The sequence below is a fragment of the Macaca fascicularis genome, chromosome 9, assembly GCF_037993035.2.
Source record: "Macaca fascicularis isolate 582-1 chromosome 9, T2T-MFA8v1.1".
Taxonomy (NCBI): Eukaryota; Metazoa; Chordata; class Mammalia; order Primates; family Cercopithecidae; genus Macaca; species Macaca fascicularis.
Window position 1 is genome coordinate 35,691,487 of NC_088383.1, and position 24,175 is coordinate 35,715,661.

Sequence of the window (24,175 nt, forward strand, 5' to 3'; positions counted from 1 at the left end):
CCATCTGAGTATGTACTTATGTTTAATGAGATTCATTCTTCATGTGTTCCCACTAGCTGCAAGACGGTTTTGCATTCACCAGAATTGTAACACCATAACACTCCATTTTAATGATGGCCAGTGGCAGCTGGCACCCCAATTCACAGCACCAACTTTTTGTTAATGATATGCAATTGGAATATATTTATCCCCTATTGAGAGATGGGAGCACAGCAGCCAATTGGCTTGTGCTTGTCTCACTTAAGCATAAGGATCAGAGTAACAAGGACCCAGTTTTCATGACCTGTTATCTTTTGCTACGTCCCAGGTCCCGAGAGCCTTGAAGACTCATAAATCCCCACTGAAGATCATGAACCTGAGCATCTGAGAAGCAGCCAGGACTTTGTTCCTAATTTTTTGCACAAACAGCCTCCTCAGGCTTGCATCAGAGATCTTTTGGAATAAAATCAGACCGCAGAAGGATGCCTACAGGCAGGAAGAACATGAAGAAATTTCATTCATTCATTTATTCACTCAATAAACAAATTGAAACAATAAACAATAAAGAAGTAGGCTGGGGCCAGACATGGTGGTTCACACCTGTAATCCCAGCACTTGGGGAGGCTGAGGCGGGTGGATCACCTGAGGTCAGGAGTTCGAGACCAGTCTGGCCAACATGGTGAAACCCCCTCTCTACTAAAAATACAAAAAATTTAGCCTGGTGTGGTGGCGCATGCCTGTAATCTCAGCTACTTAGGAGGCTGAGGCAGAAGACTCGCTGAAACTCAGGAGATGGAGGTTGCAGTGAGCCAAGATCACACCACTGCACTCCAGCCTCGGTGACAGAGCGAGACTCTGTCTCAAATACACACATACATACATACATACATAAAACAAAGAAGCAAATATGTAGAACATCAGAAGAAGAATCATGAAAAGAAGTAAATTTTAGTTAAATAAATAAAGAATGTTGGAGTCTCAAACTGATCAAGAGGATGTTTTTGTTACCGTAGGAGGGTTCAACTTGATTGCAGTGGTAAGAGAGCTGAAATTGAAAACATTTTAAAATCAGCAGGCCAACTCCAAAAGATCTTCAAGGCAAACAGAGATTTCAGCTCATTTTTAGACTCATTTAGTGTCTAAGATTTAGAGGCACAAAATATCAGAATCCACCTGTCCTGACATAGCATCCAGTCCTGAGGACAATGAAATGGTCACCCTCATTTGAAAAATTTTTTTCTTCTTATAAAAATTACACAAATTCTGGCCAGGCATGGTGCCTCACGCCTGTAATCCCAGCACTTTGGGAGGCCGAGGCAGACGGATCACCTGCGGTCAGTTCAAGACCAGCCTGGCCAATGTGGTGAAACCGCATCTCTACTAAAATATACAAAAAATAGTCGTCGTCGTGGTGGGCACCTGTAGTCCCAGCTACTCAGGAGGCTGAGGCTGGAGAATTGCTTGAACCCAGGAGGTGGAGGTTGCAGTGAGCTAAGGTCGTGCCACTGTACTCCAGCCTGGGCAACAAGAGGAAGGCTCTGTCTTAAAAAAGAAATAATAATAATTATATATATACACACACACACACATATATGTACACACACACACATATTCATTATAGAGACTGCAGTCATTATCTATAGAAAATGAAAAGGCAAAGAAAAAAGAATTGAAAATGAAAAGTGAAAAGGGAAAGGGAAAGAAAAAGAAAAGGAAATAAAAAGTGAAGGACAAAGAAAAAATCATCCATAATACCATCACCAAAAATAACTTCCATCAAATATTGGTTATAGACATACATGTGTTTGAATGTATTTATATTTTTCCGACAAAAGGGTGAGCATATAGTATATCTCAGTCTGTTAGTCTTGCTACAAAAGAATATCAGACTTGGTAATTTATAAAGAAGAGAGATTTATTTGGCTGGCAGTTCTGCGGGTTGTACATGAAGCATGGTGCCAGCATCTGCTTCTGGGGAAGCCTCAGGAAGCTTCCACTCATGGGGGAAGGTGAGGGGGAGCCAGTGTGTGCAGAGATCACATGGCAAGAAAGAGCGCAAAAGAAAGAGAGGGGAGGCACCAGGCTCTTCTTAACAGCCAACTCTGGAGGGAACTAACAGAGTGAGAACTCACTCAAACCCCCCACCCCAGGGAAGGGATTAATCTGTCCATGAGGTGCCCACCCACATGACCCAAACACTTCCATTAGACCCAGCCACAACACTGGATCAAATTTCCACATGAGGTTTGAGGGAGGGACAAACATCCAAACTGACGCCCTCCATTTTCTTCTATATCTTCTGTTTACGTTTACTTTCTCTCCCATGCCACTTAACATCTGCACATTCACTTTGAATTGTGGGATCATTGCCTAATTTTCAGTGGAATAGATGTAGCATAAATAACTTTACCTAACTCCTGGAAGAAAGAAAAAGAATGTCAGGGTGAGGGTAGAGTTTGTTATTCCGTGTTGCTTGGTCAGAATGCCTGACCGAAAGGCTGGGCTTGGTGGCTCACGCCTGTAATTCCAGCACTTTGGGAGGCTGAGGCAGGTCGATTACTTGAGGCCAGGAGTTCAAGACCAGCCTGGCCAACATGGTGAAACCCCATCTCTACCGAAAATACAAAAATTAGCCTGGAGTGGTGGTGGGCGCCTGTAATCCCAGCTACTCGAGGAGCTGAGGCATGAGAATTGCTTGAACCTGGGAGGCGGAGGTTGCAGTGAGCCAAGATTATGCCACTGCACTCCAGCCTGGGTGACAGAGCAAGACTCCATCTCGGAAAAAAAAAAAAAGAAAAAGAAAAAGAAAAAGAGGTCGGGCGCAATGGTTCATGCCTGTAATCCCAGCACTCTGGGAGGCCAAGGCGGGTAGATCACGAGGTCAGGAGTTTGAGACCAGCCTGACCAACATGCAGAAACTCTGTCTCTACTGAAAATACAAAATTAACTGGGCATGGTGGCACATGCCTGTAATCCCAGCTACTCAGGAGGCTGAGGCAGGAGAATCGCTTGAATCTGGGAGGTGGACATTGCAGTGAGCTGAGATCGTGCCATTGCACTCCAGCCTGGGCAAGAAGAATGAAACTCTGTCTAAAAAAAAAAAAAAAGAAAAGAAAGAAAAGAAAAGAAAGGAAAAGAAAAAGGAAAGGAAAGAAAAGAAAAGAAAAGAAGGAAGAGGCCTGACTGACAATAGGACACTGAGGATCACCCTGAAGGAGGAGGAGGAGTGGATAGCGAGTCATGCAGCTCTCTGGAGGAGGCCTGTTTGGGGCGGGAGGACAATGCCAAGGGCCCTAAGACAGGACTATGCTTGAAATGTCCAAGAAAGAGCAGAGGCCACAGGCGAGGAGGCGAGACTGTAGGAGACAAGGTCAGAGAGGGAGTAGAGGCCGAATGATACAAGACTTGTGACCAGCGTCAGGTTGTGGGCTACTGCTGGGTGGAGGAGAAGCTAACAGTTTTACAAAGAAGACAGACGTGCCCTGATTACATCTTAATGGGCTCCCCAGCTTCTGTGTTACCACAGACTACTGTGGGCAAGGGCAGGACAGAGAGACCCATTGGGAGCTGTACTAATCTGCGAGGGCTGCCATAACAAGATACTGCAGCCTGGGCAGCTTCAGCAACGGACGTTTGTGTTCTTATAGTTCCTGAGACTAGAAGTCCCAGATCAAGGTGTTGGCTGGTTTGGTTTCTCCAAGGGCTTCTCCCCTTGGCTTGTGCACGGCCACCTTTGTGCTGTGTCCTCACATGGCCTGTCCTCTGTGTGTGCACCCCTGTGTCTCTCCCTTTTCTAAGGACAACAGTCGTATTGAATCAGGGCTCCACAATTATCATCTCCTTTCACTTCTTTAAAGGCACTATCTCCAAATATAGTCACGCCGTGGGTTAGGGCTTCTGCATATGAATTTTGGGAGGACATAATTCAGTTCATAACAGGAAGCGACTGCACTAACCCCAACAAGAGAGGACCGTGCTTGGACTTTGGTCTTACCAGTGGAGATGGTGAGAAGGAGCTGGGTTTCGGCTCTTTTTCTGAAGGTTGAATAAGACAGAACCATTTTTGTTCCAGCATTCATGGGTATCAAGAATGAGTGGAAGGAAGACATTAAATTGTGAACACTAGAAAAAAGAGTAGTGAAGGGGTCAAGGGGCTGGAAGGAATTTTCTTTTAGCCTCTCTGTTTTTTAGGCTCTTAAAACAAGCCTGTAATGCAGTCTAAGTAGAAATACGAAGGAATTTTTATTTAAATATAAACAATTTTTTAAAAAGCCTGTGGCTCTTGAAATTTAAAAGTACAATTAAAAAATAAAGAAAGGCATTTTGTTAGCTTTTTTTGGAATATAATAAACTTACAGTAACATGCACGTATCTTAAGCGTACAGCTCAATGAGATTTTACATATGTACACATTCACATAACCACCTCTCATGTCAAGATGTAGAACATTTCCAGTCATCTGGAAGATTCGCTCATTGCTCTCTCCCAATCAAGAGCTCCCCAGAGGTAACCACTATCTTGATTCTAACAATATGAATTGGTTTTACCTATTCTTGTACTTTGTATAAGTGGAATCAAGTGATATGTATTTTTGTGTATGCATCTTACTCTTTTCACTCAACATTATGCATATGAAGTTTATCCATGTTGTCACATGCAGCTAAAGTTCTTTCACTTTATGGATGGGTTAGTATTGCATTGTATAAATAGACCACAATTTACTTATCTCTTTTATTTCAGATGAATAGTTGAGTTGCTTCCACCCTTTAACCACTATAATGTAAGTACAGTTTCAATAAAAACTTCTATGTATGTCCTTTTGTTAGGCATATGAACTCATTAGGAAAAGCATTTCTTCTCAGCAAGTAAGAAATAGTTCCCTTTCTCAATTAAAAAGTAGTCCCTTTTCTGGCTGGGTGTAGTGGCTCATGCCTGTAATCCCGACACTTTGGGAGGCCAAGGCAGGTGGATCACATGAGATCAGGAGATTGAGACCAGCCTCGTCAACATGGTGAAACCCTGTCTTAATTTAAACAAAAATAAAAAAAGTAGTCTCTTTCCTTCTGTCTGTACAGAATCTTGTTAACAACAAAATGAACACTTTAGGGCTCCTCAAGCATGATCACCTTCAGGATGGTGCTGGAGCTAGTTCATCCAAGCTCAGGAGAGCCCATTGTTAAGTTTTCAGGAATCTTGCAAACTGAATGCTAACCACAGACATTATTAAAAGTAGATTTATATGCATTTCAATTAATTTCAAAAAAATTGAAGAGGAAAGAATACTTCCAAATTCATTATATGAAGCCAGCACTATCCTGATATGGAAGTCAGACAGACACTACAAGAAAAGAAAACTACAGACGAATATTCTTGGCGAATATTGACATAGAAATTCTCAACAAAATATGAGCAAATAGAGTTCAATAGGACAAGTAAAATATTATACATGATGACTAAGTAAGATTTATTCCTGGAATGCAAGGATGGTTCAACATATGAAAATCAACAATGTGATATAGGATAATAAAGATGTATGACGTTAGAAGAAAACCATGACTGGGTGTGGTGGCTCATACCTGTAATCCCAGCACTTTGGGAAGCTGAGGCAAGCGAATCACTTGAGCCCAGGAGTTTGGGTTCAGCCTGGGCAACACAGTGAGACCCCGTCTCAAAAAAAAAGAAAAAAAGAAAACTGCCTCAACATAATAAAGGCCATATATAAGAAGCACACACAACTAACATCATGTTCAATGCTAAAAGACTGAGAACTTTTTCTCCAAGATCAGAAACAAAACAAGGATGCCCACTTTCACCACTTTTATTTAACATAGCACTGAAAGTCCTAGCCAATCAATTAAGTGAGACAAAAAAAAAGCATCAAATTGCAAAGGAAGAAATAAAATGATCTATGTTCACAGACAACATGATCTTTTAGGTAGAAAACCACAAATATTCCACCAAAAACATCTGTTAGAACTAAAAAATGGATTAAGCAAAGCTGCAGGATACAATCTCAACATACAAAAATCAGTTGCACTTTTATATACTAACAATGAATAATCCAAAAGGAAATTAAGAAAATAATTCCATTAACGATAACATCAAAAAAATATTGAAGAATAACTCAGCCAAGGAGGTAAAAAATGACACACTAAAAACTACTGCCAGTTACAGTGGTTCATGCCTGTAATCCCAGCACTTTGGGAGGCTGAGGCAAGTGCATTGCTTGAACCCAGGAGTTCGAAACCAGCCTGGGCAACTTGGCAAGACTCTGTCTCTACAAAAATAAAAATTAAAAAAAGTAGCCAGGCATGGTGGTTTGCACCTGTAGTCCCAGCTACTCAGGGGACTGAGGTGGGAGGATCACTTGAGCCTGGGAAGTCAAGGCTATAGTGAGCCATGATTACACCACTGCACTCCAGCAGCCTAGGCAACAGAGCAAAACCCAGTCTCAAAAAAAAAAAAAAAGAAAGAAAGAAAGAAAAAGGAAAAGAAAACTACAAAACATGGCCAAAAGAAATTAAAGAAGACACAAATAAATGGAAAGATATCCTGTGTTTGTGGGTTAAAACACGTAATATTGCTAAGATGTTGATATTAACCAAAGCAGTCTATAGATTTAATACAATTTTTATCAAATCTCAAGGGTATTTTTTGAAGAAATAGAAAAACCCATTCTAAAATTCAGACGCCAGGGTTCCTGAATAGCTAAAGCAATCTTGAAAATGAACAACTCTGAGGCCGGGCACAGTAGCTCACACCTTTAATTGCGGTGTGAGTAATTGCATGTAATTGCACATACAATCTCATGCCTGTAATTGCAGTACTTTGGGAGGCCAAGGTGGGTGGATCACCTGAGGTCACAAGTATGAGACCAGCCTGCCCAACATGGTGAAATCCTGTCTCTACTAAAAATATAAAGATTAGCAGGGCGTAGTGTTGCATGCCTGTAATCCCAGCTACTCGGGAGGCTGAGGCAGGAGAATTGCTTGAACCCAGGAGGCGGAGGTTGCAGTGAGCCGAGATTGTGCCACTGCACTCCAGCCTGGACGACAGAGCAAGACTCCGTTGAAAGAAAGAAAGGAAAAGAAAAGAAAACAAAACAAAACAAAAGACATCTCATCTCTACCAAAAACAAAAAAAATAATTAGCCGGGCATGGTGGTGGGTGCCTATAATCCCAGCTACTCGGGAGGCTGAGGCAGGGGAATCACTTGAAAGGCGGAGGTTGCAATGAGCCGAGATTGTGCCACTGCACTCTAGCCTGAGTGACAGAGTGAGACCTGGTAAAAAATAAAAATAAAAAATAAAAAATAAAGTTGGAAGTCTCATACTTCCTAATTCTAAAATTTATTACAAACCCACAGTGATCAAAACAGTATAGTCCAGCCTGGGCAACATGGCAAAACCCCATCTACAAAAGATACAAAAATTAGCCAGGCATGGTGGCGCACACCTGTAGTTTCAGCTACTCAGGAGTCTGAGGTGGAAGGATTATTTGAACCCAGGAGGTTGAGGCTGCAGTGAGCCAAGATTGTGCCACTGTATTCTAGCCTGGGCAACAGAATGAGATGTTGTTTCAAAAAACACAAACAAACTGTGTAGTATTGGCATACAGATAGACATATAGAATAATGGAATGGAAAAGAAAGCCCAGAAGTGCCCATTTTGGCAGCACACATACTAAAATTGGAAAGATACAGAGAAGATTAGCATGCCCCTGTGCAAGGATGACAAGCAAAAGTGAGAAATTATTTAAAAAAATTAAAAGAATACAGGGTCCAGAAATAAACTCTCATACATATAGTCCAATAGTTTTTGGGTTTTTCTTTTTGAGACGGAGTCTTGCTCTGTGCCCCAGGCTGGAGTGCAGTGGCATGATCTCGGCTCACTGCAAGCTCCGTGCCCCCAGGTTCACGCCATTCTTCTGCCTCAGCCTCCTGAGTAGCTGGGACTACAGGCGCCCTCCACCACGCCCGGCTAGTTTTTTGTATTTTTTAGTAGAGACGGGGTTTCACGGTGTTAGCCAGGATGGTCTCGATCTCCTGACCTCGTGATCCGCCCGCCTCGGCCTCCCAAAGTGCTGGGATTACAGGCTTGAGCCACCACGCCCGGCCTAGTCCAATAGTTTTTAAATTAGAGTCCCAAGACTAGTCAGTGGAGAAAGGAGTTTTTTCAACAAATGATTTTAGGAAAACTGGATATCTACATGCAAATGAATGAACCTGGACCCTTACACTATATACAAAAACCAACTCTAAATGAATCCAAGACCTAAATGTAAGACCTAAAATGATAAAACTCTTTTTTTTCTTTTTCTTTCTTACCTTTTTTTTTTTAAGAGATGGGGTCTCACTATGTTGCCCATGTTTGTCTTAAGTTCCTGGGATCAGGCCATCCTCTGGCCTCAGCCTCCCAGAGTGCTGGGATTACAATTGTGAGCCACTGTACCTGGCCTATAAAACTCTTAAAAGAAAACACAGAGAAAGCACTTCATGACAATGGATTTGGCAATGATCTCTTGGATATGGCACCAAAAGCACAGACAACAAAAAATATATAGATAAATTGAACTACATCAAAATTAAAAACTTCTTTTTTTTTTTTTGAGACAGAGTCTCATTCTGTCACCTAGGTTGGAATGCAGTGGTGCAATCTTGGCTCACTGCAACCTCTGCCTCCCAGGTTCAAGTGATTCTCCTGCCTCAGCCTCCTGAGTAGCTGGGATTACAGATGTGTGCTATCGCGCCCAGCTAATTTTTTTATTTTTAGTAGAGACAGGGTTTCATCATGTTGACCAGACTGGTCTCGAACTCCTGAGCTCAGGTGATCCACCTGCCTTGGCCTCCCAAAGTGCCGGCATTACAGGCATAAGCCACTGTGCCCGGCCCATACTGGCATTTTAAAGCACCTTCTCCAGTGTCACTAAGAAACCCTAGAGAAATACAGTTGATCCTTGAACAACACAAGTTTGGATTGCAGGGGTCCACTTACATGCAGATTTTTTTTCAATAAAAGTTGCACTAAGTGCGCCTGCCTCTCTTGCCTTGCCTCCCACCCCCTACATCACTTTTGCCTCTGCCATCGCTGGGACAGCAAGACCAACCCCTCCTCTTCTCCCTCCTCCCCCTCAGCCTACTCAGTGTGAGGATGATGAGGATAAAGACCTTTATGATGATCCACATTCACTTCAGGAATAGTAAATACATTTTATCTTCTTCGTGATTTTCTCAATAACCTTTTCTTTTCTCCAGCTTACTTTATCATATGAATATAGTATAGAATATTTATACTAAACATGGTTAATTGACAGTTCATGTTACAGATAAGGCTTCTGGTCAACAGTAGGCTATCAGTAGTTAAGGTTTTGGGGAGTCAGCACTACAGACGTTGCCACCTCAGCCCTCATGTTGCTCAAGGGCCAACTGTACTTTTTAAAATTTATTTTTTTTTTTTAGAGACAGTGTCTCATGCTGTAGCCCAGGCTGGACTGCAGAGGTACAATCACAGCTCACAGCAGCCTCAGCCTCCTGGGCTCAAGCAATCCTCCTGCCTCAGTCTCCTGATTAGCTGGGACCATAGGCATGCACCACCATGCCCAGCTTTTTTTATTTTTATTTTTGGTGGGATCTCCTTATGTTGCCCAGGTTGGTCTGGAACTGCTGGGCTCAATCTATCCTTCTGCCTTGGCCTCCCAAAGTGCTGGAATTGTAAATGTGGGCCACTGCATCGAGCCCAACTGTATCGCTCTTTTTTTTTTTTTTTTTTTTGAAACAGAGTCTCACTCTTTCACCCAGGCTGGAGTGCAGCGGCACGGTCTCAGCTCACTGCAACCTCCGCCTCCCAGGTTCACGCAATTCTCCTGCCTCAGCCTCCCAGGTAGCTGGGATTACAGGCACGTGCCACCACGCCCAGATAATTTTTGTATTCTTGGTAGAGATGGGGTTTCGCCATATTGGCTGGGCTGGTCTTGAACTCCTGACTTCAGGTGATCCACCCGCCTCAGCCTCTTAAAATGCGGGGATTACGTGCTGGCGTGAGCCACTGCGCCCAGCCCCAGCTGCATCTCTAATGGTGGAACTCCCAACATTTGATGGGGATGTGAGTTAGGGACTGGGGGCAGAGAGATTTTGCCCTCCTCAAAACTGGGCAGCTGCCTTCTCCACCAGTGTTGAACCCCAGGGCAGTTCTGCTCTGACAACGACTGGAAGGCTCGACTGAAGGGGAGAGAGAGCTGGAGAAGGGAGAGAAGGCAACTGCTTTTCCATTTTTGACTGGGATTCAGTTGAAAGAGTCTAGCCAGTCAAAAGGGCATTTACTATTCCAACAGCTCCTTGGAGAATCCCAGACAGAGAGCAGCCCCTTCTAAATACTTGATCTGCCATTCCTGTGTGGGAAGTAGACAGCAAGACTGCTGTGTCTGGGAGGAATGCAATTTCCCTAAGCACATTCTCTGAGCAGAGTTTTCAAGTTTCATAGATTTGCAGTTTCCCTGCATTGCAGGAACAAAGTGGTGGTGGCCCTGACTGTCATATTCTTGATCAATGGACACAACAGTGGGGCAGTGCCTGCTGGCCTGTGTGGATTATTAGCACGTGCATGGCACCCAGTGGTTCCTGCCTCAACTAACCCAGCCCTTTGTCAGCTCCATATTGATAAGGCAGCAGAGAGCAAAGCCAGACATTTTCCCACTTTGGTCCATGGAGACACTGCCGTGCAGTGGTCGTCTATGTTCTTAGCCGCCTGCAGCAGCAGGGTAAATTCTCCTCAGTAATGTTCTCAGCCAACTCTTTCTCTGGACTCATTTTTTCTTTGGTCCCTGCGCAGTTCTAGTCCCTGGAACATCTCATTTTAAAATGCATGAGGCTAGGCATGGTTGCTTGTGCCTGTAATCCCAGCACTTTGGGAAGCCAAGGTGGGAGGATCACCTGAGATCAGGAGTTCAACACTAGCCTGGCCAACATGGTGAAACTCCGTCTCTACCAAAAATACAAAAATTAGTCCAGTGTGGTGGTGGGCATCTATAATCCTAGCTACTTCGGAGGCTGAGGCAGGAGAATCGCTTGAATCCGGGAGGCGGAGTTTGCAGTGAGCCAAGATGGCACCACTGCACTCCAGCCTGGGCGACAGAGTAAGACTCTGTCTCAAAACAAAACAAAACAAAACAAAAAACCAAAATGCATGAAAACCCAGTATAATGACCCATTCATCTTAAAAATATCCAATTGAGGAACAATGTAGATCTGTTATCTTCATTTTACAACCGAGGAGACAGACAGAAAGAAGGATGGTAGTGATGACCATAATGAGGAACAGGGAAACCCCCTTCACGGCTCCCAGGGAGGGCACATGAAGCCATAGGTGTCCTTGGTAAACAGGCTCCACCTCCATCCCCACACACTCATCAGCCTCCACTTGCTCCCAGGCACCCTCCTGAACATACTCACCCTTTTTATTTAGTTAGTTATTTTATTTTATTTTACTTTATTTTATTTATTCATTTTGAGATAGAGTTTCTGCTCTGTCACCGAGGCTAGAGTGCAATGGCCCGATCTTGGCTCACTGCAACCTCTGCCTCCCGGGTTCAAGCAATTCTCCTGCCTCAGCCTCCTGAGTAGCTGGGACTACAGACATGCACCACCATGCCCGGCTAATTTTGTATTTTTAGTAGAGATGGGATTTCACCATGTTGATCAGGCTAGTCTCGAACTCCCGACCTCGGATGAGCCACCCACCTCAGCCTCCCAAAGTACTGGAATTACAGGCATGAGCCACCACACCTGGCCTTTATTTACTTATTTTAAAATGTATTTATGTATTTTAGGCCACATGTGGAGTACGCACTAATGTACTCCAGCCTGGGCAACAGAGTGAGACTCTGTCTCTAAATAAATAAATAAAATTTATGTATGTATTTTACTTTTTCTTGGTAGAGGTGGGGATCTTACTATGTCCTTACTATGTCCTAAGGCTGGTCTCAAACCCCTTTCCCTGGCCCCTGAGGCTCCCCATTTAGCAGGTGTCCTGTCTTCCCTTTGGCTTTAGTCCAATTTAGTTGGTGAGTGTTAGTTTAAACAAATTATGTAAGGCTTTTTCAGTTCAGGCTGGTACTTCAATCTGTGTGATTCTGACATTCCTACACATGGAAATTCTCCATGCCCTGGCCAGGCGGTTAAAGGAGGGAATATTCCTAAAAGATTTGTTGTCTGGAAGCAAACAAATCCGTTATAATGATCCAAGTAAGGTCTGCGTTGTTTTTGGTTTGTTTGTTTTGTTTTTTATGCTTCTTGTGAGACATTTTTGCTGGAAACTAGAGAACTATAAGAAATAGTTTAGTGCTGAGTTTGGTGACTCACACCTGTAATCCCAGTGCTTTGGGAGGCTGAGGTGGGAGGATTGCTTGAGCTCAGGAGTTCAAGACCAGCCTGGGCAACACAGCAAGATCCCATCTCTACAAAAAATACAATAATTAGTCAGGTGTGGTGGCGGACACCTGCAGTCCCAGCTGCTCGGGAAGCTGAAGTGGGAGGATTGCTTGAACCAGGGAAGTCGAGGCTGAAGTGAGCTGAGATTGTGCCACTGTTCTCTAGCCTGGGCAACAGAGTGATACCTTGTCTCAAAATAAAAGAAAACAAGAAAGGAAAAAAACAGTTTAGTGGCCGAGTGTGGTGGCTCCTACCTGTAATCCCAGTGCTTTGGGAGATCAAAATGGCAGGATTGCTTGAGGCCAGGAGTTTGAGACTAGCTTGGGCACCACAGTGAGACTCCATCTCTGGGAAAAAAAAAAAAAATAGCTCGGCATGGTGGTGTGTGCCTGTAGTCCCAGCTACTGGGGAGGCTGAGGCAGGAGGATGGCTTGATGCCAGGAATTCAAGGCTGCAGTGAGCTATGATTGCACCACTGCAGTCCAGCCTGGGCACGGAGTGAGAATCCATCTAAGAAAAAGAAAAAAGAAAGAAACTTTTTTTTGGACTTTAATGGTGGTGGAGGAAACGGAGTGAGGCTGGCAGGTGGATTCTGGAAGTAGTGAGTGAAATGAACTGGGTAGGAAGGAGGGGAGGATGCTGAGAACAGCTCCCCCACTGGCAGCCTGAGAAATGAGGAATGCCAGCAGGAAGCAGGCTGCAGATAAAAGCAGAGGGACAAGGAGCAAACTGTGGCATGTGAGACTGAAGCGCAGACAGGCAGAAGAGGGAACCAGGTGTGCGAGGCTGGAGCTCAAATCTGGGGTCTGGGGATGTCTATTATTTGGACCTTGATGGCAGATGGTATCTAAAGGTGAGGATGCAGAGAAAGTCAGCTGGGAGGAGAGGGTGCTATGAGAAGAGAAGGCCTGCACGTGACCTCTGAGAGGAAGCTACCAAGGAGTGGCCAGAAAGACAAGAGGTGCAGACAGGGAAACGCAGGGGACACAGCTAGGAGGGAGGAGGAGAGGTAAGCAAGGAGGGGACGCAGCTGCCAAGTGACGCTGAAAGGTTATTTAAGAGGAGACTGGGCCAGGCACGGTGGCTCATGCCTGTAATCCTAGCATTTTGGGAGGCCAAGGCTGGAGGATGGCTTGAGCCCAGGAGTTCAAGACCAGCCTGGCCGACATAGTGAGACCCTGTCTCTATAAAAAATACAAAAATTAGCTGGATATGGTGGCACAAGCCTGCTATCTCAGCTACTTGGGAGGCTGGGGTGGGAGAATCACTTGAGCTCAGAAGGCGGAGGTTGCAGTGAGCCAAGATCACACCACTGCACTCCAGCCTGGGTGACAGAGGAAGACCCTGTCTCAAGAAAAAATAAAAAATAAAAAAGGAGACTGGAAAAGCATCCATTCCATTTGGGACTATGGCCATGGAGTGGAGATCCCACTCAGGAGGGGGAAATGGAGACAGCGGCCTCCTGAGAAGTTTGTCTCTAAAGGGAAGCAAAGACGGGGTTGGGGCGGGAAGGAGGTCTTTAAATGATGGGCGATAACACGATGGAGTTGGGATCCTCATGGGGACATCTCAGAGGTGTGTGCAAGCCTGGGCTGAGGGCTTGGCTTATCTGGGAATGCTAGTCTCACCCCCGCCCTGTCATTCATGTGATGTGTGAGACCCTGGGGACGGGGATGGAATCCAGTTCAAGAGCCATGCTGCGGGGGTTTGGGGATGTGACAGACGCTCTTGTTACCAAGACGATGGTCACATTTGGCTTTCACTTCCTCTCACCCCCTGCCCTGGCAACTGCGAAATACCATCAATGCCATTATCGACATATCTTGTTGAACATCCGTTCCCTTTCCCAGTGGCCTGTCATCCTCTCATGCCCAGGTGATGTGACAGCCTGTGAGGGTCTCCCGGCCTCAGAGCTCTCCCCCTGCAGCTGTTCTCCCTGCACCTAAAGCTCAGTGCTGATGTGTACCAGGACACCGACATAATGCACAGCCACTGGACTGGGTTTCTCAATTTGCAGAAGGGATGCAGTGCTTTTACAGAAACCGTGAGTCCTAAGGCTCACCATTTTTTGTTTGTTTGTTTTCAGACAGTCTCGCTCTGTTGCCCAGGCTGGAGTGCAGTGGTGCAATCTCGGCTCACTGCAACCTCCATCTCCTGGGTTCAAGCAATTCTCCTGCCTCATCCTCCCAAGTAGCTGGGATTATAGGCACCCACCTCCATGCCCAGCTAATTTTTGTATTTTTAGTAGAGACAGGGTTTCACCATATTGGCCAGGCTGGTCTCAAATGATCCACCTGCCTTGGCCTACCAAAGTGTTGAGATTACAGGTGTGAGCCACTGTGTCTGGCCTGAAGCTGGTAACCTTTTATTTTGTTTGTTGTTTTTTAACAACTTAATAATTGAACTTAAAAGATGAGAGAATCCCTTGAGTCCAGGAGTTCAAGGCTGCAGTGAGCTTTGATCTTATCATTGCACTACAGCCTGGGCGACAGAGACCCCCAACTGGAAAAGAAAAAAGAAAATCAATTTAACCCATTAGGAAAAATATATCTCACAAGAATCTTGACTTTTTAATAGGATGTCAAATGGAAAGTGGGCATCTTACAAAAAATTATTATAATATATTTTGAGAAAAAGATATTCTGAAATCTATTATTGAAAACTTCCAAAGAATATCTGAATTTATTTCATTTTACCAACTTCCTTTCCTTTAAGCAAAACAACTAGATCTTTCCCCTTACACAATACATCTGTTTCTCACTCTGTTCTTTCTTTCTTTCTTTCTTTCTTTCTTTCTTTCTTTCTTTCTTTCTTTCTTTCTTTCTTTCTTTCTTTCTTTCTCTTTCTTTCCTTCCTTCCTTCCTCCTTTCCTTTCCTTTCCTTTTCCTTTTCCTTTCTCCTTTCTTTCTTTTTCCTTCCTTCCTTCCTTCCTTCCTTTCCTTCCTTCCTGCCTCTCTCTCTCTCTTTCTTTCTTTTTGAGAGAGAGGGCAGGCCTGGTGCCATGCACCTGTAGTCCTAGCTAATCAGGAGGTTGAGGCGGGAGGACTACTTGAGCCCGGGAGTTCAAGGCTGCAGTGAGCAATAATCGAGCCACTGCACTCCAGCCTGGATGACAGTGGAGAAACCTGATAAACACTATCCCATGCGGAGGATCGAGGAGAGCATCAACAGTAAGAACTCATGCTCATAGTACATGGAACAGCACTTTCCCTTCCTCTCGAAAACCTCAAACCCAATGGAATCATGAGAATAACAGGCAAATCTTAATAGAGCAGCAATCTACAAAACACATGAGCAACACTCCTGAAAACCAACGAAGGTTGGAGCCAGGCGCGGTGGCCTGTCCCTGTAATCCCAGCTACTTGGGAGGCTGAGGCAGGATGATCACTTAAGGCCAGGAGTTCAAGACCAGCCTGGACAACATAGCAAGACATTTTTTTAAATCATCAAGGTCATGAAAAACAATCTGAGAAACGACCACAGCCAAGAGGAGCCTAATAAGGCATGACAACTCCTCTAATGTGGTGTCCTAATGGGGCCCTGGAACAGAAAAGGACAGTAGCTCAAAAGTATGGGAACCTGGCCCAGCGTGGTGGCTCACGCCTGTAATCCCAGCACTTCGGGAGGCTGAAGTGGGCGGATCACTTGAAGCCAGGAATTCGAGACCAGCTGGCCAACATGGCAAAATCGTGTCTCGACTAGAAATACAAAAATTAGTTGAGCGTGGTGGCACGCACCTGTAGTCCCATCTACTCAGGAGGCTGAGGCAGAAAAATCATTTGAACTTGGGAGGCAGAGGTTGCAGTGAACCGAGATTGTGCCACTGCACTTCATCCTGGGTGAGGGAGTGAGACTCTGTCAAAAAGAAGAGAGAAAAGAAAGAAGAGAAAAGAAAAGAAAGAAGGAAGGGAGGAATTTAGGGGAATCACATAAAGAATTTCTTTCTTTCGAATAGGGTCTCAATCTGTCACCCAGGCTGGAGTGCAGTGGTATGATCACGGCTCACTACATCCTTGATTTCCCAGGCTCAAGTAATCCTCCCTACTCAGCCTACCGAGTAGCTGGAACTACAGGTGCACGCCACCATGCCTGGTTTTGTAAAGACAAGGTCTCCCTATGTTACCCAGGCTGGTCTCAAGCTCCTAGGCTCGAGCAATCCTCCTGCCTCAGTCTCCTGAAGTGCTGGGATTTCAAGCATGAGCTATTGTACCCAGCATGATTTTCTTTTTTTCTTTTCTTTCTTGTTTTTTTGAGACGGAGTTTCGCTCTGTCACCCAGGCTGGAGAGTAATGGTGTGATCTCAACCCACTGCAACCTCCACCTTCCAGATTCCAGCGATTCTCCTGGCTCAGCCTCCCAAGTAGCTGGGATTACAGGTGCATGCCACCACACCCAGCTAATTTTTGTAGTTTTCAGTTGAGATGGGGTTTCACCATGTTGGCCAGGCTGGTCTCGAACTCCTGACCTCTGGTGATCCACCCGCCTTGGCCTCCCAGAGCACTAGGATTACAAGTGTGAGCCAGCATGCCCCACAAAAAGTACTATTTCTGAAAATAATTTTTTGTTAGATATTTAGGCGGCACAAGTGCAGATTTCTTAACATGCATATATTGCACTGTGGTAAAATCTGGGCTTTTAGTGAACCCATCACCTGAATAGCGAAAATTGTACCCATGCGTAGTATTTCAACCCTCAGCTCTTCTCAGTCTTCAATGTTTATTATTCCACTCGTGGATACCCATTGTCCAGCTCCCACTAATGAGAACATGCAATATTTGACTTTGTGTTTCTGAGTCATTTCACTGAACATTTCACTGAATAATGGCCTCTAGTTCCATCCATCTTGCTACAAAAGACATGATTTCATTATTTTGTACGTCTGAGTAGTATTCTGTGATATGAGCCGGGTGCAGTGGCTCACGCCTGTAATCCCAGCACTTTGGGAGGCCCAGGTGGGCAGATCACCTGAGGTCGGGATTTTAAGACCAACCTGACCAACATGGAGAAACCCGTCTCCACTAAAAATACAAAAAATTAGCTGGGCTTGGTGGTGCATGCCTGTAATCCCAGCTACTCGGGAGGCTGAGGCAGGAGAATCGCTTGAACTGGGAAGGTGGAGGTTGCAGTGAGCCGAGATCGTGCCATTATACTCCAGCCTGGGCAACAAGAGTGATACTCTGTCTTAAATAAAATAAAATAAAATAAAATAAAATAAAATAAAATTCTGTGATATGTATACCACATGTTCTTTCTTTTTTAAAAAAATTTTAAAAAATTTAAGGCCGGGCACAATGTCTCAAGCCTGTAATCCCAGCACTTTGGCAGGCCAAGGCGGGTGGATCACGAGGTCAGGAGATCAAGACCATCCTGGCTAACACGGTGAAACCCCGTCTCTACTAAAAATACAAAAAATTAGCTGGGCGTGGTGGTGGGTGCCTGTAGTCCCAGCTACTCGGGAGGCTGAGGCAGGAGAATGGCGTGAACCCAGGAGGCGGAGTTTGCAGTGAGCCGAGAGTGGGCCACTGTACTCCAGCCTGGGCGACAGAGCAAGACTCCGTCTCAAAAAAAAAGGTAATTCAAGCAATTCTCCTGCCTCAGCCTCTTCAGCTCGGATTACAGGTGCCCACCACTATGCCCTGCTAATTTCTTGTATTTTTAGTAGTGACAGGGTTTCACCCTGTTGGCCAGGCTGGTCTTGAACTCCTGACCTCAGGTGATCTACTCACCTCTGCCTCCTAAAGTGCTGGGATTATAGGTGTGAGCCACCGCGCCTGGCCTCGTTCTTATGTTTTCAGTTTTCTTGCTGCTGGTGCAGAATGACATCAGGCATGAACAGCTGAACCGCAGCCTGGATTCCCATCTCTGCTGGCTCTCCTGTGCTAAAGCCTAACATCCCTGAGGGCCTTCTGGCAACCTGAACGTGGTGGAGCTGTGGTGTCCTTCTCCCTGATTTTTATTGCAAGGCAGCAAGCAAGACACAGTCAGTAATTACTTCCCGGGCAATTGCACAACTTTTGTGTTGTGCCTCACAAGCCTGGTCTCCAGCCACTTATATACGTGCAGAATGGAGAGTCTACGTGATGGGATCTGCCACCCCAAAGGGCATGATTGGAAGATAACCGGCCAGGTTGTGCCAGAGTTTTGTTTTGTGATCTCCCAAGGACACAGCCTTCAGAGAGTTAGAACCAAAAGATCTTAAAAAGCCTTGACATTTGCATAACAAGCACTGTTTATTTGTCTCAAATGTTTGGAATAAGTCTGTAGATAGAACACACCAGGTTTATTGTGTTTCTAGAGAAGAACACAATGGAAGTTAATTATGACTATGTAAAATTAAAGTACCCTGCTGAAAGGTGACAGGGAGAGTGAGGGAGGCAGAGAGAGGTGGAGCCTGGAGCTGTTGCTTTTCATGAAGACTTTCTGTACAATTTGGATTAAAAAATAATAATAATAATCCAGCTGCCCACCATCTGGGAAGTGAGCACCTCCATCCCGTTGCCCCGTCTGGGAAGTGAGAAGCGCCTCTGCCTGGCCGCTGTGCAACCTTCCAAGTGTGAAGTGACAGCCTTGTGTGTGATCTTTTCTGTCTTCCCCAAGTTTGCATTTTCGACATTAAAGTTTACTTTTTAGTTACAAGATAATAATAATAAAATTAGAGGGCTGGGTGCAGTGGCTCATGCCTGTAATCCCAGCACTTTGGGAGGCTGAGGCGGGCTGAGGTCAGAAGTTCGAGACCAGCCTGGTCAAGTTGGTGAAACCCCATTTCTACTAAAAATACCAAAAAAATTAGCTGGGTGTGATGGTGCATGACTGTAATCCCAGCTGTGCTTTGGGAGGCTGAGGCAGGAGAATCACTTGAACCTGGGAAGTGGAGGTGGCAGTGAGCCAAGATTACGCCATTGCACTCCAGCCTGGGCAACAAGAGCAAAACTCCGTCTCAAAAAAAAAAAAAAGTAGAGACAGTGTCTTGCTCTATCCCCCAGGCTGGAGTACAGTGGCGTGATCATAGCTCACTGTAACCTTGAGCTCCTGGGTTCAAGCCATCCTCCTGCTTTAGGCTCCCATGTAGCTAAGACTACAGGCACGTGCCATCACGTGTAGCCAATTTTTTTTTTTTTGCAGAGATGGAGTCTCACTATGTTGTCCAGCCTGGTCTCGAATTCCTGGCCTTGAGCAATTGTCCCACCTCAACCTCCCAAAGTGCTGGGACTACAAGCATGAGCCACCCACCACACCTGTCATGCCTATTTGGAATATTTCTTTCTTTTTTTTTTTTTTTTTTTAGATGGAGTCTCACTCTGCCGCCCAGGCTGGAGTGCAGTGGCACGATCTCGGCTCACTGAAACCTCTGTCTCCCGGGCTCAACCAATTCTCTGCCTCAGCCTCCCGAGTAGCTGGGATTACAGGCGCGTGTCACCACGCCTGGCTAATTTTTGTATTTTTAGTAGGGAGGGGGTTTCACCATCTTGGCCAAGCTGGTCTTGAACTCCTGACCTCTTGATTCATCCGCCTCGGCCTCCCAAAGTGCTGGGATTACAGGCATGAGCCACTACGTCTGGCCAAGCTGTTTGGATTTTTAAAAGCAGGTACATGTAGCAATTCTGTCACAATTTTGACAAAATTAAGCAATATACTAAAATATATTAAGCAATTCATTTACACCCACCCACAGTCATATAGCATTAAACAGAAAGCAACCTTTGGAGTCTGGGGACTGTATTCAAGGTGCTCTGTAAACATCCATTATATTCTGCTCTTATTCCTTTGCTGCCACTGAAGGTTGAAGTCACACCCGTTACTTAGCAGTCTGTTTGAGAACGTGTTCAGAAATGAGCAGAGACATTCATCAAGAGAAGCACATTTGACAGGGTGAGCTGGAGTCCATCAGACCTCACAGTCAAGGGCTGACAGGAGCTGAGCCCAAAGACTGGCCTCTCCAGAACCATCTTTCCACCAAGTCGGAGCCTCGGAGGCAGCGTGGATTTGTCACAGAAGCGCATTGTAAGTTCTGGCCTTAAAGGAAAAAGCCAGCTAGGCGTGGTGGCTCATGCCTGTAATCCCAGCACTTTGGGAGGCCAAGGCAGGCGGATCACCTGAAGCCAGGAGTTTGAGGCCAGCCTGGCCAACATGGTGAAACCCTGTCTTTACTAAAAACAAAAATTAGCCGGGCATGGTGGCAGGTGCTTGTAATCCCAACTACTCAGAGGCTGAGGCACAAGAATCGCTTGAACCCGGGAGATGGAGGTTGCAGTGAGCCGAGATTGTGCCACTGTACTCCAGCCTGGGAGACAGAACAAGACTCTGTCTCAAAAAAAAAAAAAAAAAAAAAAAAAAAAAAAAAAAAAAAAGGAAGCAGCTGGGGTTAACTTCTGGGCTGGAGCAAGCAGATGCATGGCAGGCACGGACTGGGCCAGTCAAGGAGGACACTCCCCGTCAAAGGTCAGGCAGTCCCCTGGCTCTTCCATCCTCTTTGTCAGAAAGAGTATTTTTTGTGGTCTTCTAGAATTTTAGATGTGTTCTGCAGAAGGCTTTTCCTGGAGGAGAGGATTCTGAAGCAAATGCTGTCCACGGTCTCCGCAGGGGATGTTAGAACATAGTGTTCTAATAACAGTCCTTGGCTGCAGCCAGAGAGCTGTCAGGCTTCCTCCTGGGGGTCAGGGTGCAGTTGGCGGGAAGATGAAGCAGGCTTGGAACCGGAATGCTTTCTACAGGCGTCCTGGGAACGTGCTCTCAGCAGGGCGTCCCGGGCACTGGGGACGCATGGGACCGCTGCTTTTTCTGGGTTGTTTCCTTTTTCTACAGGTGAGTCCCACGAAGACCACCTAGACTGTCAGAATACCATAGACTTTTTCTCCAAGGGATATTCAATCCCAAATGAATAGAAACTTCCCATGTTCCCAAAGAAGCCTTTTTTTTTTTTTTTTTTTTTTTTTTTAATTCTTAGATTTTATTTTGTAGAGACAGGGTCTTGCTATGTTGCCTAGGCAGGTCTTGAACTCCCGGCCTCAAGATGTCCTCCCACTTTGGCCTCCCAAAGTGCTGGGATTACAGGCATGTGAGCCCCCATGCCTGGCCCATAGAAACCTTTTTAGTTAGCAGGTGGAAGGGAACAGGCTTAATTCTTTCCAAATAAACCCAAGTGTTCCAACTAATTTGTTTTAAAAAGCATCCTTTAACAAGCCCAACCTTTACTTTTTAAAAATACTGCTATAATGTTGTTTTTCCTTAAGGTTTATAAACACAGCATTCAAGAAGTTTCTTTTCCTTGTAGGATTTTGCCTACAATAAATAGCATGCTGCTATGGGGTGACCATGTGGTTCAAACTGCCTCGATTCAGCCAGCTGTGGGGCAAATTAAAAGAGAGATCATACTTTTTAGAGTAAAAGTTGGCCGGGCGCGGTGGCTCACACCTGTGATCCCAGCACTTTGGGAGGCCAAGGTGAGTGAATCACAAGGTCAGGAGTTTGAGACCAGCCTGGCCAATATGGTGAAACCCCGTTTTTACTAAAAATACAAAAATTAGCTGGGCACAGTGGCGTGCATTTGTAGTCCCAGCTACTCGGGAGGCTGAGGCAGAAGAATTGCTTGAACCTGGGAGGCAGAGGTTGCAGTGAGCCAAGATCACGCCACTGCACTCCAGCCTGGGCAATAGAGCAAGAGTCCATCTCAAAAAGAAAAGCATGAAAGTCTTGGCCAGGTGCGGGTGGCTCACACCTGTAATCCTAGCACTTTGGAAGGCCGAGGCGGGTGGATCACCTGAGGTTAGGAGCTCGAGAACAGCCTGGCCAACATGGTGAAACCCCATCTCTACTAATAATACAAAAATTAGCCAGATGTGGTGGCACATGCCTGTAATCCCAGCTACTTGGAAGGCTGAGGCAAGAGAATCGCTTGAACCCGGGAGGCAGAGGTTGCAGTGAGCTGAGATCACACCACTGCACTCCAGCCTGGCTGAGAGTGAGACTCCATCTCAAAAAAAAAAAAACAAGAGTAAAAGTCTTTATTTAAAGACAGTTATGTGGGCCAGGGTGGATGTTCACACCTGTAATCCCAATGCTTTGAGAGGGATTGGGGCCAGGAGTCCAAACTCAGCCTGGGCAACAATGAGACTCTGTCTCTACCAAAAAAAGAAAAAGGAAAAACAAATAATAAAGACAGTAATGGTAAACCAATATTTTAAAAAATGCTTCACTTCAAAATATTGTGCTTTCTGAATAAAATCTAAAGAAATGAATTTTATCCATTCATTCAACACATATTTACACAGAAGCTGGGTGTGGTGGCTCACGCCTGGGATCCCAGCACTTTGAGAGGCCAAGGTGGGCAGATTGCTTGAGTCCAGGAGTTTGAGTCCAGCCTGGGCCATGCAGTGAAACCCCATTTCTACAAAAAAATTGAAAAGTAGCCTGGTGTGGTGGATTGTGTCTGTAGTCCCAGCTACTTGGGAGGCTGAGGCAGGAGGATAACTTGAGCCCAGAAGGTTGAAGCTGCAGTCAGCTATGATGGTGCCACTGCACTCCGGCCTGGGCGACAGAGCAAGACTGAAAAAAAAAAAAAAAAAAAAAAAAAAAAAAAAAAAAAACAGAGAGAGGGAGAGAGAGAAAGAGAGAGAACAATCCCTGCCCTCTTTGAACCAAAGCTTTCACCTTTTAGTGGCAGAAGACAGATAGGAAATAAACAAGCAAGCAAACCACAATATTAGATGGCATCAGTGCTATGGGAAAGAACAAGACAGGGAAAGGAGAGGAAGCCTGTGTGTGCATGCGTGTGTGTGTGTGTGTGTGTGTGTGTGTGATGGTGGCGTGGGAGATGGTAGGGTAGGATGGAGGGGCTGCAATTCCAAGTAGGGGGTAGTCAGAGAAGGTTTTGCTGAGGACAACATTTGAGCCCAGATGGGAGGGACACAGCTACGTGCAAATCTGGGTGTGAAACAGCTGGAAGGCCCGTGTGACAGAAGTGGAGTGAGGGAGGTGGACTTGGAGGTGGTTGGGGAAGCGGAGGTGGTGGGGAAAGCAGGATCATACTGTGGGAGGGGAGCACAGACAAATCTTACCAGGCCCTGTAGGCCATTTCCCAAAGAGGATGACTTTTATCTGGGTAAGATGGGGTGTTCTAACACGGAAGTGACACACTATCTTTTTTTTTTTTTTTTTTTGGGATGGAGTTTCACTCTTAGTGCCCAGGCTGCAGTGCAATGACACCCTCTCAGCTCACTGCAACCTCCGCCTCCTGGGTTCAAGTGATTCTCCTGCCTCAGCCTCCCAAGTAGCTGGGATTACAGGCATGCACCACCATGCCCCGCTAATTTTGTATTTTTAGCAATACATGATTTCTCCATGTTGGTCAGGCTGGTCTTGAACTCCCGACCTCAGTTGATCTGCCTGCCTTGGCCCCTAAAGTGTTGGGATTACAGGTCTGAGCCACCGGACCTGGTTGACACACCATCTATTTTAGCATTAAAAGCACTGTTCTGGGCCATGCTCAGTGGCTTACACCTACAATCCCAACACTTTGGGAGGCTGAGGCAGGGAAATCGCTTGAACCCAAGAGTTTGAGATCAGCCTGGGCAACATAGGGAGACACTTCCTCTACAAAATTAGAAATTTAAAAAGTCAGCCGGGCGTAGTGTTGTACACCTGTAGTCCCAGCTACTCAGGAGGCTGGGGTGGGAGGATCACTTGAGCCCAGGAGATTGAGGCTGCAGTGAGCCGGGATCATGTTATTGCATGCTAGCCTCGACAACAGAGCAAGACCCTGTCTTAACAATAACA

The 24,175-nt window shown here is 45.5% G+C and overlaps 1 non-coding gene across 1 annotated transcript; it reads left to right on the top strand.

Annotated features, from left to right (window-relative positions):
- Positions 1-7,637: 7,637 nt before the first annotated feature.
- On the top strand, positions 7,638-7,743 carry LOC123567060 (U6 spliceosomal RNA). The gene has a single exon (XR_006689755.2). It is a non-coding gene; the product is annotated as a U6 spliceosomal RNA (small nuclear RNA).
- The last annotated feature ends 16,432 nt before the right edge of the window (positions 7,744-24,175 follow it).